General features: G+C 39.1%; 1 long non-coding RNA gene across 1 annotated transcript; it reads left to right on the top strand.

The window, feature by feature from the left end:
• Positions 1–6,455: 6,455 nt before the first annotated feature.
• LOC149920261 (uncharacterized) lies at positions 6,456–13,282 on the top strand. The gene is made up of 3 exons (XR_016470993.1): positions 6,456–6,538; positions 6,618–6,714; positions 9,983–13,282. It is a non-coding gene; the product is annotated as an uncharacterized LOC149920261 (long non-coding RNA).
• The last annotated feature ends 1,232 nt before the right edge of the window (positions 13,283–14,514 follow it).

The following is a 14,514-nucleotide window of genomic DNA, read 5'->3' as shown; positions in this document are numbered from 1 at the left end:
GATCTTGTATGATTCATGTGATGCAGAACATAAAGCATTCACATAATTAAAATCTTTTACTTTTGTGAGTTTTACTGTGCCTGACATTTCCAGGTCCACGGATGAAGCAGCAGAACTTCTTGCTAATTTTCAGTTCATTGAGGGCAATGTGGTATAGCCATCTTGGTAGAAACTCACAATGAGTATATGAGAACAAATCCTGAAATTACTGAGATAACACTTGGATTTCACTGAGTTCATACTGAATGTTACGGTGAATTCAGTCCTACTGCAGGACAATATTTCTTATCCTTAAGGTTTGCTTTTTAGCGTGGCTGAAGGTGAAGTTAGCTGGTCTGGTGAGCACCTGGACATGCATCTATTAGAGAAAGTCCTGCAGAAGACTTGCCTCAAGGCCAGGCTGCTTTCCTGCTCTCAGCCACCAGTGGAGTTGCTGTCGCAGCAGTGCTGCACGAAGGCAAAATGATCCACATTGCATAATCATAAAATCATAGAATGGCTTAGGCTGGAGGTGACTTCAAAGATCATCCAGTTCCAAGCCCCTGCCTTGGACAGGGCTGTCACCCACCAAATCAAGCTGCTTAGAGGCCCATCCAATCTAGCTTTGAACATCTCCAGAGGTGGGGCACCCACAGCCTCTCTGAGCAGCCTGTGCCAGTGCCTCACCACCCTCTAAGAATTTACACCTAATATCAAATCTAAATCTCCCCTTATAGTTTAAAACCATTCCTTCTTGTACTGTCACCATCAGATCACATAAAAATTCAGTTACCTACTTAGATACTTAAGAAACTTAGAAACCTAAGCTCCTTTCAAGTACTGGAAGGCCACAGTGAGATCTCCACAATGGGTCTTTAACCATCCTCAGTTTTTCAGCTTTTAGTGTACAACAGCTGACAACGTTGGCTGATCATTTATCTCAGTGCAAATGTGAAATTTACATGATCACAACTGTGAATATAGAAATACACACATCATCTGGAGCCTGATATTTCTAGACCATGAGCCATTAGGTAGTCAGATTGTTAGATTTCCTGGGAAATTATATGGTAATAATACTAGCCTGTTCTGCTGAGAAAGGAAAAAGCTGGAAGCAGTTTTTCACTGATTATACTTAACTTTGTTAATGGTTCACAAGAAATAAATTCAGCATTTGATTTTTACTGTATGTTGTCTCTATATTACAAAGCAAATATTTGAGAATGATGTTTAAATAGCCTGTGTATCTATACACAGAAGGAGGTAATCTTGAGTTAATACTCCTTTGTGATTCTGATAGGCAAAGTGCAATTCCTCCCTCTCTGTAGGATCACAGCATAATCAGCACAATCCAGCTGGAAGGGGCAGGTTTTGTAAATGCCCCAGGGCCCATGCTGAACTATCTCTGTGGACCAACTTCATGGGGAGGTTTCTCTATATGTGCATTCTAAATCTCTCTCTTTTTTTTTTTTTTTTTTTCCAGAAGAAAAATAGGTTGTTAGGCAAAGAGGAATCATCGGATTGTCCATGGATGCACCCCAGCCTGTCCAATTGTCCCTTTAGGGAGACTCCATCACCCAAAAAATGTTTAAAAATACCATTAGATGTACTCTGTACAGTGAAATGACTCCTCCATGATTCTTTTGGTGTATGGCATGAGTTGGTACCTACTCTACAAGCTTGGACATGGCAGTAAAATCTCTCATGAGGCCATGTGTCTGCCAATGAACAGTAAATGCAGTGCTCATAACCCCACCAATTAGAGATATCAGTGGAAACCTGTTACATATTGTAATTTGGAACAGGCAGGACTGACAGAAGACTGAAAGAAAAACAAAAGACAAATAGCAGAGTTCCAGAATCATTTAGAAGGTAACGTCTACCTGTTCTTATCGGGGATGAAACATTTTCTCTGTTCTTTCAAGTCACTCCAATTAACTACTCGTATTTAGTTGTTATGAGAAAAACAATTAAATGGTGAGAATAAGTGGAGCAGCACCTTCACATCTCTGCTCCATATTCCCTGTCCTCTGGATTTTAGCCCCTGGCACCAGAGCTGAGGCTGACATGTGATTTAGCTGTGAACTTCAGTGACCCACCTACCTTCCTGCCACCTCTCATTAGCTGGTCATGTCAGTGCTGAATGTACACAACTGTGCAGAATTGCTCAGCAGTGACACTAGAAAAAAAATCACAGAAGCACCATTCTTACAGATAAAATTATGCATACCTACTGGTCTAGCAGTACTGTGCTGGAATAAGAGCAAAAAGGAAAATGTGGAAAATAAAGGCAAAATGAATGATTCAAAACATTCACTGTTACTTGAAAATCTAATGTTGTACACTAAGCTTTTTCATAAACTTTTTCTGTTCTTCTAGAATAAAGAAGAGTATACTTGAGAGGCAAATTATTGTCCACAATCCCTCCTAAGTCATGAACAATTCCCAGACAGTAGATGGGAGAGTTTTATTGGGCAAGAGGAAAATACAAGACAAAAGCAGGACATCTCCTCCACTGCATAATTTGCCAGCCTAGCTGTAGCACTCATGTCTTCTGAGGTGGCCATAATAAGCAGAGATGATCTCAGAGGAACCAATTCCAGTTAGGATGACTTTTCCAATGAAGAATTGGAGAAATGATAATCAAGAGAAAAAAACATGCAGGTGACTCTACTGTAAATTATTTTTAAAACCCTAGGAAATGGCTTGGCTTTATCTAAAATAAAAGTGGAGGCTGTAAATACACTGACTGGAAAAGTACTCTGAATAAATATACTGTTTCTCCCACGCTTGCTTGCTGAGAGTGACAAATCTCTTGACATAACCCCTACCCAGTTTAATACAGCTTGAAAAAACTAATAATGTCTTTTAAGCAAAGGAGATGTTATGAAATCCTTGCTGAAGTTAGAGGAGAGATGCCCCTGTTATGCTAAGGAATGAGCTGAACAAATTCAATTCCAGTTTATGATTAAGAAAAAGATGTGGCTGGGTTGCTGCATTCAGAGAGTTGCAGACTACTGTGCATTCACGCGGGTGCATTTATGAGCCACAGGATGTAATGCTATCATTCAGTCACAAAGAGAATGGCACAAGTCAATGGCATTCCCAGATCTCAGGGGAATCATACTCTAGCTTCCATTTTGCCAAAATTGATAACAAGTGCAGCAAAATTTAAATGAATGCATAATAAATACATAGTAATAATAGTGATGGCTTTCCTCCACCGATACCCTCAAGTATAGTAGAACTCAGTGAAGCATTCAGAATTGAACTATGATAAATACTTGTTATCATAAATTTCCTTGAAAAGATGAACACCAAGAAGGAGTTAAATCCACAGTACAATTTAAAGCAAAATACGTGGTCCAGGTAGTGGTATTTAATTTAGTTATTTACACAATTGTATTCATGCATCCAGTTTGTCAGTATTTTAGGTAGGGGTACTTTGATATCTAGGCTGCATGGTGTCATTATATGCAGCACTATGTTCCCACAGGATTCACTTGGTCCTACAGGATTTCCTTAAACTCGTCCTTTCCTTAAACACTAGCCTTCCTGGACTGTGCATCCTGTGCTCTCCCTCTCACAAGAAGTAGCAGAGAATCTTACCCAGTGTTTCTTTAATCCTTCATGCTGGTGAAAAGTGATTATAAGATCAGGATTTTCTACACTTTCAAAAAATACCAGTAACTCTATGAGTTACATAGTCAGTGAAGGTCAGAACAGGCAACATTTTCATCCTAAAGCCCATCCACAACATTAGAGACATTCAACTGCTTAATTTCTGTGCTACAGGTGTGTTCCTGTCCTCTGACTTGTCCTTATTTCTAAACTAGAAAGAGATTTGACAGCTGGACTACTTAGTGGGAAAGGAATTGGTTGGGTAGCAATAGCCAGAGGGTGGTGGTGGTCAACCACTCTATGTTCAGGCGGAGGCCACTAACAAGTTGTGTCTCCCAGGGCTCTGTCTTGGAACCAGTGTTCTTTTGCATCAGACAATGGGATCGAGTGTACTCGGAAAGTTTGCTGATGACACCAAGCTGAGTGGTACAGTTCACAAGATGGAAGGAAGAGATGCCATCCAGACAGACCTGGACAGTCTTGAGAAGTGGGCCCCTGTGAACCAGTGAAGTTCAACAAAGCCAAGTGCAAGGTGTTTGCACTTGAGTCCGTGTAATTCCAGTTGACTGATCAACCTAGTGGCTTTCAACAGTGGTGTAACTATGTCAGTGGACACCATTAAATATGGGAAATAGAGCAAAGCAGAACTCTTGAAAGAGCTGTGAACTTCTGAAACACCTTACTTTCTCTTTAGAAAAATATATTACAGAAGGCCATTGATTTTTAAAACTCATTTTATACTTCTGTATCCTTGAAAAACTTTCAAAATGTTTACTTGATTAAAAACTGACCACTCAACCTTGTCAAATGCTTTTCCTCCATGTAAAGACAAAGGATTGCATTAAACTAGCAAATTACATAATCCCCTAATCCTAAAGACATGTTTACAGAATTTTCATATTACTAATTTCCAGGGGAGTTGGCATTTAATTACTTTCCATGATCTCCACAAAATATTTCCCATTTATCTTACCTTTGTACCAAACACTTCTTTTTCACTCAAATAGCTAGAAGAACCTAAATTAAAAGAGAAGTGTGTTTGTCCAGTATGATGAAAGATTCCATTAATCTGTCATCTCTGAAATTAAAGTATTTTTAAAATTTATTTTTAATGTTGGGATTCGGTAATTGTTCTCTGATCATCCTGTTGTTTATTTTGCATTTATTCTGTTTTATTTTGAAGTTGTTCAAGATAATAAATACATCTCTTAGAGCCTTGGCAGCTTTCCATATGATCTTATTAGTTTTCATTGTTATAGTTCATAATAGCAGAAGGTTCAACCTCTCTTTCCTCCTCCTTGGACACTTGCCCAATTTCATATTAAAACCTAACTCATTAAAGCTGAGAAAGAATTACCAGAAAAAAAGATGTTAAAGATTTGATCAAAACTCTGCATGGCATAAATAAACTGTCTGCACTGATACTGTTTCTCTGCTTATGCATATATTTCATAATTAATGCTATGAAATACATTTCCACTGAAACTAAGCAAATGCACAACGTAGTTGAAAAACAGTTCAAATGGTGGCAAAGGAAAACTAATTCACAGCTATATGATGAAAATAGAATCTATACCATTTTGAGACATTTTGACATTAAATTCGGAAAAGCTGGATTTTAGAAGAAAGAAAAGTATTTTTTCTGGTGAAAAAGGATAGGTTTTTTGTTGTTGTTGTTGGGATGTTTTGTGTTTTGTTTTGCTTTGTTTTTTTTTTCAAATTAAAGTATAACCAGTGCTACTACTGGTACAAATAGTATTTTTTAATAATATTCAGGTATGAAAATAACACTTTAAAATACTTAAAAATGTTAAGTCTTTTGTATAACCTTTCAATCTTTTAGATTGAAATCAACCTGACTTTAGATTGTTTTTCAGGTTAGCAGTTTTCTGCAGAAATCAAATTTTAGTTCAGAGAGTTTTACTGAAACTCAATTCATTAATTCAAAATATTTTTTTCCATTTTTTTCTATTTGGTTGGTTGGTGGATTGGTTGGTTGGTAGGTCAGTCTGTCCTAGAGCTCCAAATTCTACTATTTGCACAGCAAGATTGGCCATGTTTTGCCTGAAGTAGTAAAGAAAGCTTCCAATAAACCAAACAGCAGTTTCTCCTGTTCAGAATATCTTTGAATTGATCCATAACGTCTCAGACGTTTAAATACTTGCTCAGCACCAGTTAGTCAAGCCTAGTCACTAGGAAATCTATCTAATTCTTTCCAAAGCGCCTTTGGAAATAAGGAGAAAAATTCAAAATTTTCTTTCTAGCCTTAGTACCTAATATCTAACCCCCAATACATTCAACAATCCTTAGTACATTCATGATTTAGGGGTAAAATGTTGTTTATAGTTCATGTTCTAATTGTGTGGTATATGTATACGTATAAACAACAGTTAATCCAAGATTCATGATAGACTTTCTAAGTATCTCTAATTTACCTTTCAAGTACTTTTGCCAAATGACATTGAACAATTTTTATTTTTATTTTTTCAGTTGGACAAAATCTTTAATTTATTATTCCTTCCTGCTATAGAATTATTTGGGAAAAATATCAGTGCAACTGCTTTATCACTGAATGCTGCAGGGAAAAATTACCATACGCATCTGTGTTCGCATTCCCTTTCTTTTAAATTTTCTTTGCCTTCTTTAGGAACAACCTCCTCAGCATTTTGATTTTCAAGTGGCCTTTTCTTCAGTTCTTTGCACTTTCTACTTTTTCACCTTGAAGCAAAGCAGAATTGTTGGGTGTCATGGTACCTATAGCATGGACATGACTCTGCGGCTCCAGACAGTGGGGATCTGGACAATCTTTATGAGCTAATAATTCTTACAGGTGGTGTTCTGTGTAGAGGGCAGTGCTCAAGGGCTGCTTCTCTTGTGCATCTCTGCAGGGAGAAGCTGCTGCTGGGGCAGCTCCTGTTTCTGCTGCAAGGATGAAACTGTGAGAGATGATGCCATCACCTTCCCATATTTCCTTAGGAGCATGATTTATTGATCAGTAATGATTTTCTGCTTCACAGGAATACAGGCCTGACAGCAGTAACAGCTGTTATTGTTGCAGATCACCAGAGATTTAAAGAGTTTCTTATTTCCAAGGAGTACTGCTGCAGTGTGGAGGTCAGGGTCCTGACAAAGAGCCACAGTACAACGTTATAATGACTTCCATTGCTGTAAAACTTTGAATCTAAACAAATAGATGTGTCCGATGCAATGGACATCTCTTTTATGTCCTGGGCAAACCTGCAGTTTCCATGGTTTCCTAAGAGAGCCTAGCAGAGAAACAGCTCACATTCTCCTTCAATAGGTATTTTTTTGGAATATCCTTTTGTAAAGTTGGTACAGAATCAATCTGTTGTAACACACATCCAATGCTACATTCTGCTGTTAGGTAGCAATTTATACAGAGGCAATAAACCAATTTTTAATAACACGGCAATTTTGGATTAATACTCATTTATTCTTCATTCAAAAACTACATTTCTAGTCATATCTTTACACTTGTTTTGCTTTAGTATGTAATTCTTTCCAGATTTCTTTTTAAAAAGCAAAATCACAGCACTACATTTTATTTCCCTCTCAAAAATATTTTAAACAAATTAAAACTACAGCATTATAATTATTTCTGTTCTCCAGAATCATTTGATATATTTTGTTTATATTTTTCATGACCAGAAAATGTAATTGCTTGCATTATTTATCCTCTCAAGTCCAAGGCAGGAGTTTTCTTCCCAAATCATTAGAACAACTGAGAACTCAAACAAATGTCCATTAATCATAGTGAAACTCCTTCCTCAAAGTATTAACGCACAAGTTCCAATCTTGGTCTTCTCTGAAGACACTTCGTCTTTTAAGCACTTAAGTCACTTTAAGTATTTGACTGTAAGGACTCCCTGATCTTGATCTGAATATTTCAGCTTTGGTCTATTTTTTTGTTTCTGTCTGAAGAAAACTGAGATACATATTGTCTTTATTAAAGTGGGAAGATCTGTCAATAAACCATACTGAATGTAGATGGCACAACCTAGCCATGAGTATTCAGTGAAAACTAATTACATTTGAATCTTTCTTAATTCAGTGCCAGCTTGTCGAAGATATTTTACATATTGGATTTGCTAAGATTTAATCTTATTCAAGAAATTGCCCCAGAACATTGTCCATTACCAAGCCTATACGTGCTTCTCCTTTCTCTTTCTCCCACATCAGGCCAGAAAGAACAATGAGTGCTTAGTGGGGAAAAAAATCATCTGAATACTCTCTAGCAGTGGCTGCTGTTCTCTAAAGTGTGGAGAGCTGCTATGATGAGTCTTCCACATGTCCTGAGAAGATCTGGATGGCATTTGCTATTCTCACTAAGCAAACCAGAAATGACTGTAAAATTTGTAACTTTTAAAGTTTTCCTTCTCTTGTATATAGAAATGAGAGGATGGAGTAGAAATAATAATTTAATTCATCCAATTGGATGCATTCTCTTAGTACAAAGAAGACTAAACAGATTCAGACAGGTCACTTCCTGGTGTGTCTTTCCAACCTAAAACAGATTCAATTATCAGCCAAAATTTTGTAAGCTTAACAGATCACAACTGTGTCCTGTCTTTTATTCCCAAGACTTCCAGATTTGTTTTCTAAGCACTCTTTCTTCTAGCAAATTTCAAGGAATTGTGCAGAATTAGCAGAATTAGGGAATGAAATCTAGTTTTAGGAATCATTAGGATTAGACCTCAGTGACATTGAGGTTGATACTTAGTACTTGGATTGTTACCACTGGACTTCAACGTGTGTTTAACTGTGTTGTTGAATCTTACTGTACCAGTAATAACAATAATAGCAGCAGTGATGACTCAGAGAGATAATTTCACAAAGGCTGGATATTGACATTATGTGTGGACATAACCCATTATCAACAGCATTCTAAAATCATATTACCAGATGTTTCGTGTAGTCCAATTGCATCTTCTCTTTCCAGATGGTTTGGAAATCTCCAACTGTGATTTGTCTTATAACATATTAAGTCTGAGATATGGCTTCTCAACATTCTTGATTTTTTTCCTTATTGTATTTATTTCTTTTCTTGGTCCTCAGACCTTCCTTTTATAAACTTCAAAGTACTTCTCAGTGTTCAGAGAATTGTTGAGGACTCATTAGGTTAGAAAACCTCACATCCTGGCCTCCACTCTGCCTTAGTACTTACAACTCAGTGAAGGAGTCATGCCCCACATCAGATAGGATCCGGCCTCAGTAAGTTAGGCAGGATCTAGAGAGCCCTCCTACACCTCTGGGCAGCACCATTAAATCTCACACAGTCTTTGACTCCGACTCTGGAGCAATCCTTCTTCATAGTTGCTTTTGTTGTTTCGTCGTCGTTTTTTTTTTTTTCTCTGAACTCCTTTTCAGTTTGTTTATTTTGTTCAAATGAAAGAGATCTCCTGCAATAAAGGCAGTATTTCAGGAACTGCTCTCACAGAACAGTGTAAAGAGACCATCACCAACTTACTGGGAGCTTAATGCAACTACACAGGCGGTCTTCATCTATTTTTTTTTTTCTGTATTATGTTGCCAATTCACATATCATTTGATGCCCACTATTTCTGCTGCTTCCTCTGATTTGATTGCTACTGATGATTTCCAAGCAGATCTGTCAGCTAGTCGTTCTCTAAGGGGAGTTCTGAATCCTCCTTTAGTAAAGATATTGATACCTCTGTATTCTCAAGTAATCCTTGCTTTCTTCCCTCTGAGTTTAGTATCATCTTTACACTTAATATGATTTCTACTCCATGAATAATATTTCCTGGTATGTCTGCAGTTGGTGCAAACTACATTCACACTGTGTGGACACTGTAGCTGATACAGTGAATGACAATGTACAATTTCTACTACATATGTAACTGTTCAATGCTTTTTCTGAATCAGACAGTCAGCAGGTACAGAGAAAAATGTACTAAGTATTCTTAAGTCTTTTGTTATGTCCCAAACAGATCTTCTTTGTTTCTGAGATTAGTTTTGGGTATCTTACCATCACTGTGGTTATCACTTCTAGCTAAGCCAAAAGTGTCTTCACTCGTATGCCCCTATGGCTGCTTTTAAAACATCACTCAGATGGAAAAATCAGGCACGGCAGTACAAAGTTTGATTTCTAAGCTATTCAACTGTTCATTGAATATTTTGCTGGGAAGATGTCACTGTTTACCTCAGAGTAACATAGATTTCAAAATTATGGTGAAGAAGGCAGCTAAAAGAAAACTTACTTTTAGTTGTATTATTTCAATTGCCATAATTATAGCTTTTAAATGAGATTTCATTACCTCATTTTGAATAGCCAGCTATGTGAATTTTCTCCAGTTGTTTTCCAGCCACTTTGAAAAATCACCATCTTTTTTCTTCCTTCCAGCAAAGCAGCTGAATAAACTACCAGGTAACCACTCCAGTGAAAAGATATTTCCAGCGTATTTGGCAACGTAACACATGCTACTTCCTATTGTATCAGGATTTTCATATCTTTTTCTTTCTTCTGAGAAAAGAGAAAACACAGTATGCATCCAGCAACAAGATCTGCACAATATTATTTTTTTTCCAATGACTAAACAAGGCTAGTATATCTCATTCTTTTTTGTGCTTTTCAATCAGCAAATCAAGACTAACTTCAAGGGGCAGAGAAATATTTTTTACTGAGAGGTTCTCACACCCCAAATGGTGTCTTCTATTGGCACACAAGGCCCCCCAACATTATAGAAGTGTACAAAGGCATTTTGTCGTCATTTTTGGACACAACTCCTTGCAAAACATTTTGCAGCACAAGACACTTGCCTACCTAACTTCTCAATGAGCTGCATCAAAGAAAAGGGGACCTTGGGGACACAGGATCCTCCAGAGTGGGTCTGGACACTTGCAGCAGTGCTCTGTCTATCAGCTATCTGTGAACAATGATCCGGTTCAGCTCAGGGCTACACCAGAGAAATGGCCACACAGAAACAAAACATCCACATTTTTCAAGCACAAATATTTGGGGACAGAAATACTGGAATTTAGAAATGGTACAACTCCTGATCTGTGATCAAGAGAACAAAAGATAAATTGTACCTTCCAATTATATAGGTCAGTATCTTTTTCTAACACTCACTACTGGAATTTTTTGTGAGAGTGTAACTAAAGGCCAAGATATGGCCCTCCTGAGAACAACAGAGCTCTCCACTCCATTCGTCATTCCAGTACAAGAAATCAGGCAGAAGAGGCAGGAAACCAGCACGGTTGAGCAAAGAATGCTGGTTAAATTGAGGGAAAAGAATGAAATGTACAGGCAGTGGAAGAAGGGATAGGTGATCTGGGAAGACAAGCAGAGAGTGGATCAGGAAAGCCAAGGCATAGGTGGAACTGAACTTGGCAAGGGATGTGAAAAATAACATGAAGAGGTTCTACAGCTACACCGGTCAGAAGAGACAGACAAAGAAGATGCACCTCTGCTGATAAATGAGAAGGGTGAAATGGCTTCAATAGACATGAAGAAGGCTGAGGTACTCCATGTTTTTTTGCTTCAATCTTCACAGCCAGTCAGGCTTCCCATACCTCCCAAGTCCTTGAACTCTTAGACTGGGATTGGAGAAGCAAAATTCTTTTGAATGTAAGAGTGGAGCAAGTCAGAGAGTACCTCGTGAGATTGTGTACAAGTCTATGATCTGGACAACATGCATCTAGGGTCCTGAAGGAACTGGCTGCTGTGGTTGTTGAGCTGCTCTCATCGTAATTGGAAAGTTATGGCTGTCAGGCAAAGTCCTTAGGAACTGGAAAAATGGAAACATCACTCCCATTTTTAAGAAAGGGAGAAAGGAAGATTCAGTGAACTTCAGGCTGATAAGCCTCATGTCTGTGCCTGGGAAGGCACATGGAGCAGATCCTCCTGGAAGCTGGATTAAGGCACATGTGAGCAGAGGTGGTGATCTGAGACAGCCAGCATGGCTTCACCAAGGGCAGATCATGTCTGACAAATGCCTTTTTATGACAGAATAATGGCACTGGTGGACAAAGGAAAGGTAACCAATGTCATCTACCTGGAATTGTGCAAGACTTTGGCGTGGCTCCACATCACCTCTTTATCTCTAAATAGGAGAGAGATGGATTTGAAGGCTAGACTATTCAGTGGGTAAATTGTTGGCTGGATGACCACAGCCAAAGGGTGATCAACAGCTCTATGTCCAGATGGAGGCCAGGCAGGGGTCTGTCTTGGGACAGGTGCTCTTCAAAATCTTTATCAACAACATAGGCAGTGAGACTGAGTATACCCTCTGAAAGTTTGTTGATGATACCAAACTGAGGTCTGCTGCTGGTGCAGTAGAAGAGAGGGACGCCATTCAGAGGCACCCGTACAAGCTTGAGAAGTGGACCCAGGAGAATTGAATGAGGTTCAACAAGGTCAAGGGCAAGGTGTTGCACTTGGGTTGAGATAATCCCAAATATGTCAACAGACTAAGAGAATTTATTGTAAGCAGCCCTGTAGAGAAGGGCTTTGAGGTCCTGATGGATGAAAAACTGGACATGGGCCAGTAGTATGCTCTGGAAGCCTGGAAGGCCAACAGTATCCTGGGCTGCATCGAAAGAGGAGTGGCCAGCAGGGAGAGTGAGATCATTTTCCTCCTTTATTCAGCCTTCATGAGTCCCCATCTGGAATACTGTGTCCAGACCTGGGGCCCCCAGCACAAAAAAGATGTGGAGCTGTTGGAGTGGATCTAGTAGAGGACCATGAAAATCAAGATCAAAGGACTGAAGCACCTCTCCTATAAAGACAGGCTGAGGGGGCTGGGCTTGTTTAGCTTGAAGAGGAAAAGACCTTGGATAGACCTCACTTAAAAGGAGGTAACAAACAGAATAGAGACCAAAATTTTACATAATCTGATAGTGATAGGACAAGGGGGAATAGCTTTAAACTAAAATAGGTGACATTTATGTCAGATATTAAGTGGAAATTCTTTACTCAGAGGGTGGTGAGGCACTGGCATGGACTCAGCCTGGAGAAGCTGTGGATGCCCCACACTAGGGCGTGGTATGGGGGCATGGGCTGCTATGGGCAGCCTCATCTGGTGGGTTGTAGTCCTGCCCACAGTAATGGGTTGAAACTGGATAATCTTTAAGGTCTTTTCCAATCTAAGCCATTCAGTGATTCAGTCTGTAATTCTATGTGTCCCCCATCCCTAGTAAATTGGCTTATAGACACATCTATTTATAGCTTTATATATTTAGATCTGTGTAGGAAAGTCAGGATAAATCTTTATTTGCCAACAGACACAGCACTACAAAGAGACACAATTTAGGATCCGTTCCTCACCAAAGAAAAAGAAATCTTTTGAAGTTAACTATGCGCACAGCTTTCCATTAGCAACATCTTACAATTAAATAGCCAAGAGCAGAAGTATATCCTGAGATTTCTCAAAGCCCCCTATAAAGACCAGGATGGAACAACCTCTGGAAATTTCTTTTGAATTAAAAAGCTGTGGGGGTGGAGAGGAAGTTAAATCAAGAATTTTTCTTGTAACATTTACCCAATTTCCTGCTGAATTATGAGAAAATATTTTATTTCTACTGAGATGAAAAGAAGGCCTGGAGAAGAAAAGACTCAGTGGGGAGTCTTATCAGTGTGTATTAATACCTGATGGGAAGGAATTAAGAGAAGAGAGCCAGAATCTACTCAGTGGTGCCCAGGGACTATATGAGAAGAAACAAATTAAAACATATCAAGCTCCATTTGAACACAAGGAAAACATTTATTTTATCGTGAGAAACATTTTTATGGTGTGAGGTGAACCAGTCACCTGAGGACATTGTAGAGTTGTTGTGTTTTAACACCAATGGGCAGCCAAGCACCACACAGCTGCTTCTAACTCCTCCTCCTCAACAAGATGGGGACAAAATACAGTGCAGAAAATGATCATGTGTTGAGATAAGCACAGTGAGATTGCTCACATATTACCATCACAGGCAAGACAGACTCAGTATAGAGAGATCTGTATAATTTTTTGCCTATTATTAACAGACTAGAACAGTGAGGACTAGAAGCAAGTTACAAACACCTTCCTCCCATTCACTCTCTGCTACCTTTTCCCCTCAAGTGGCATAGGGGAACTGGGAATGTAGAACAGGCATGGCGGCTACAATGAGGCCATAACACATCATCCCTGCTGCTCCTCCATGGTCTCTGCCCCTGCTCCAGATAGGCTCCCTCCCGTGGATGCTGTCCTTCCCTAACTGATCCCACATAGGCTTCCCACAGGCTGCAGCTCTCCAAGCACCGGTCCAACATGGGTTCATATCATGGTGCCCACCCTGCAGGCACTGCTTCAGCACAGCCCCATGGGTGGCAGCTCTCCCAGCCCTCCTGCCCCACCACAGGCTCCTCTACATGAGCTGCAGCTCCAGCCTGAGGCTGCTCCTTCAGGTTTCATCCACTGCTGCTTCTCTCCCATTGCTCACTCCTTTCTCCAAGCTGACATTTGGACTAGATAATCTTAGAGGACCCTTTCAGTCTCAACCATCCTTCCATTCTGTGATCAAAAGCACCTTCTTGCATGCAACTTCCCCTTGTACTGTGCTGGTTTTGAAGTACACTTCAATACCTTAGAAGGAAAGAGTGACTTAAGTCATTTAGAGAGTTGCTTTATCGGCCTTTTAAATCTTAATTTTTGGTAGCTTATGATAACAATTTTAAATCTAAAAGACTTTTTATTCTAGTGAACATTTTAATTAGCCCAGTACTAATTTCAATATTTGTATCAGATTGTCAAATATAACTATGCTTTAATGCTTCTTTAATTCAAAGCTTTTAATGATAAGTTTGCTTGAACTGCAAGATCACATTTCATTATGCTCATGATGAAACTGTGAATTATGAATGTCCAGGCTGATTCCACTGCTTTACATGAAGGTAGATTCCATAAA

The sequence above is a fragment of the Phasianus colchicus genome, chromosome 1, assembly GCF_987193195.1.
Source record: "Phasianus colchicus chromosome 1, bPhaCol1.hap1.1, whole genome shotgun sequence".
NCBI lineage: Eukaryota > Metazoa > Chordata > Aves > Galliformes > Phasianidae > Phasianus > Phasianus colchicus.
This window is presented reverse-complemented; position numbering and strand designations above follow the sequence as displayed.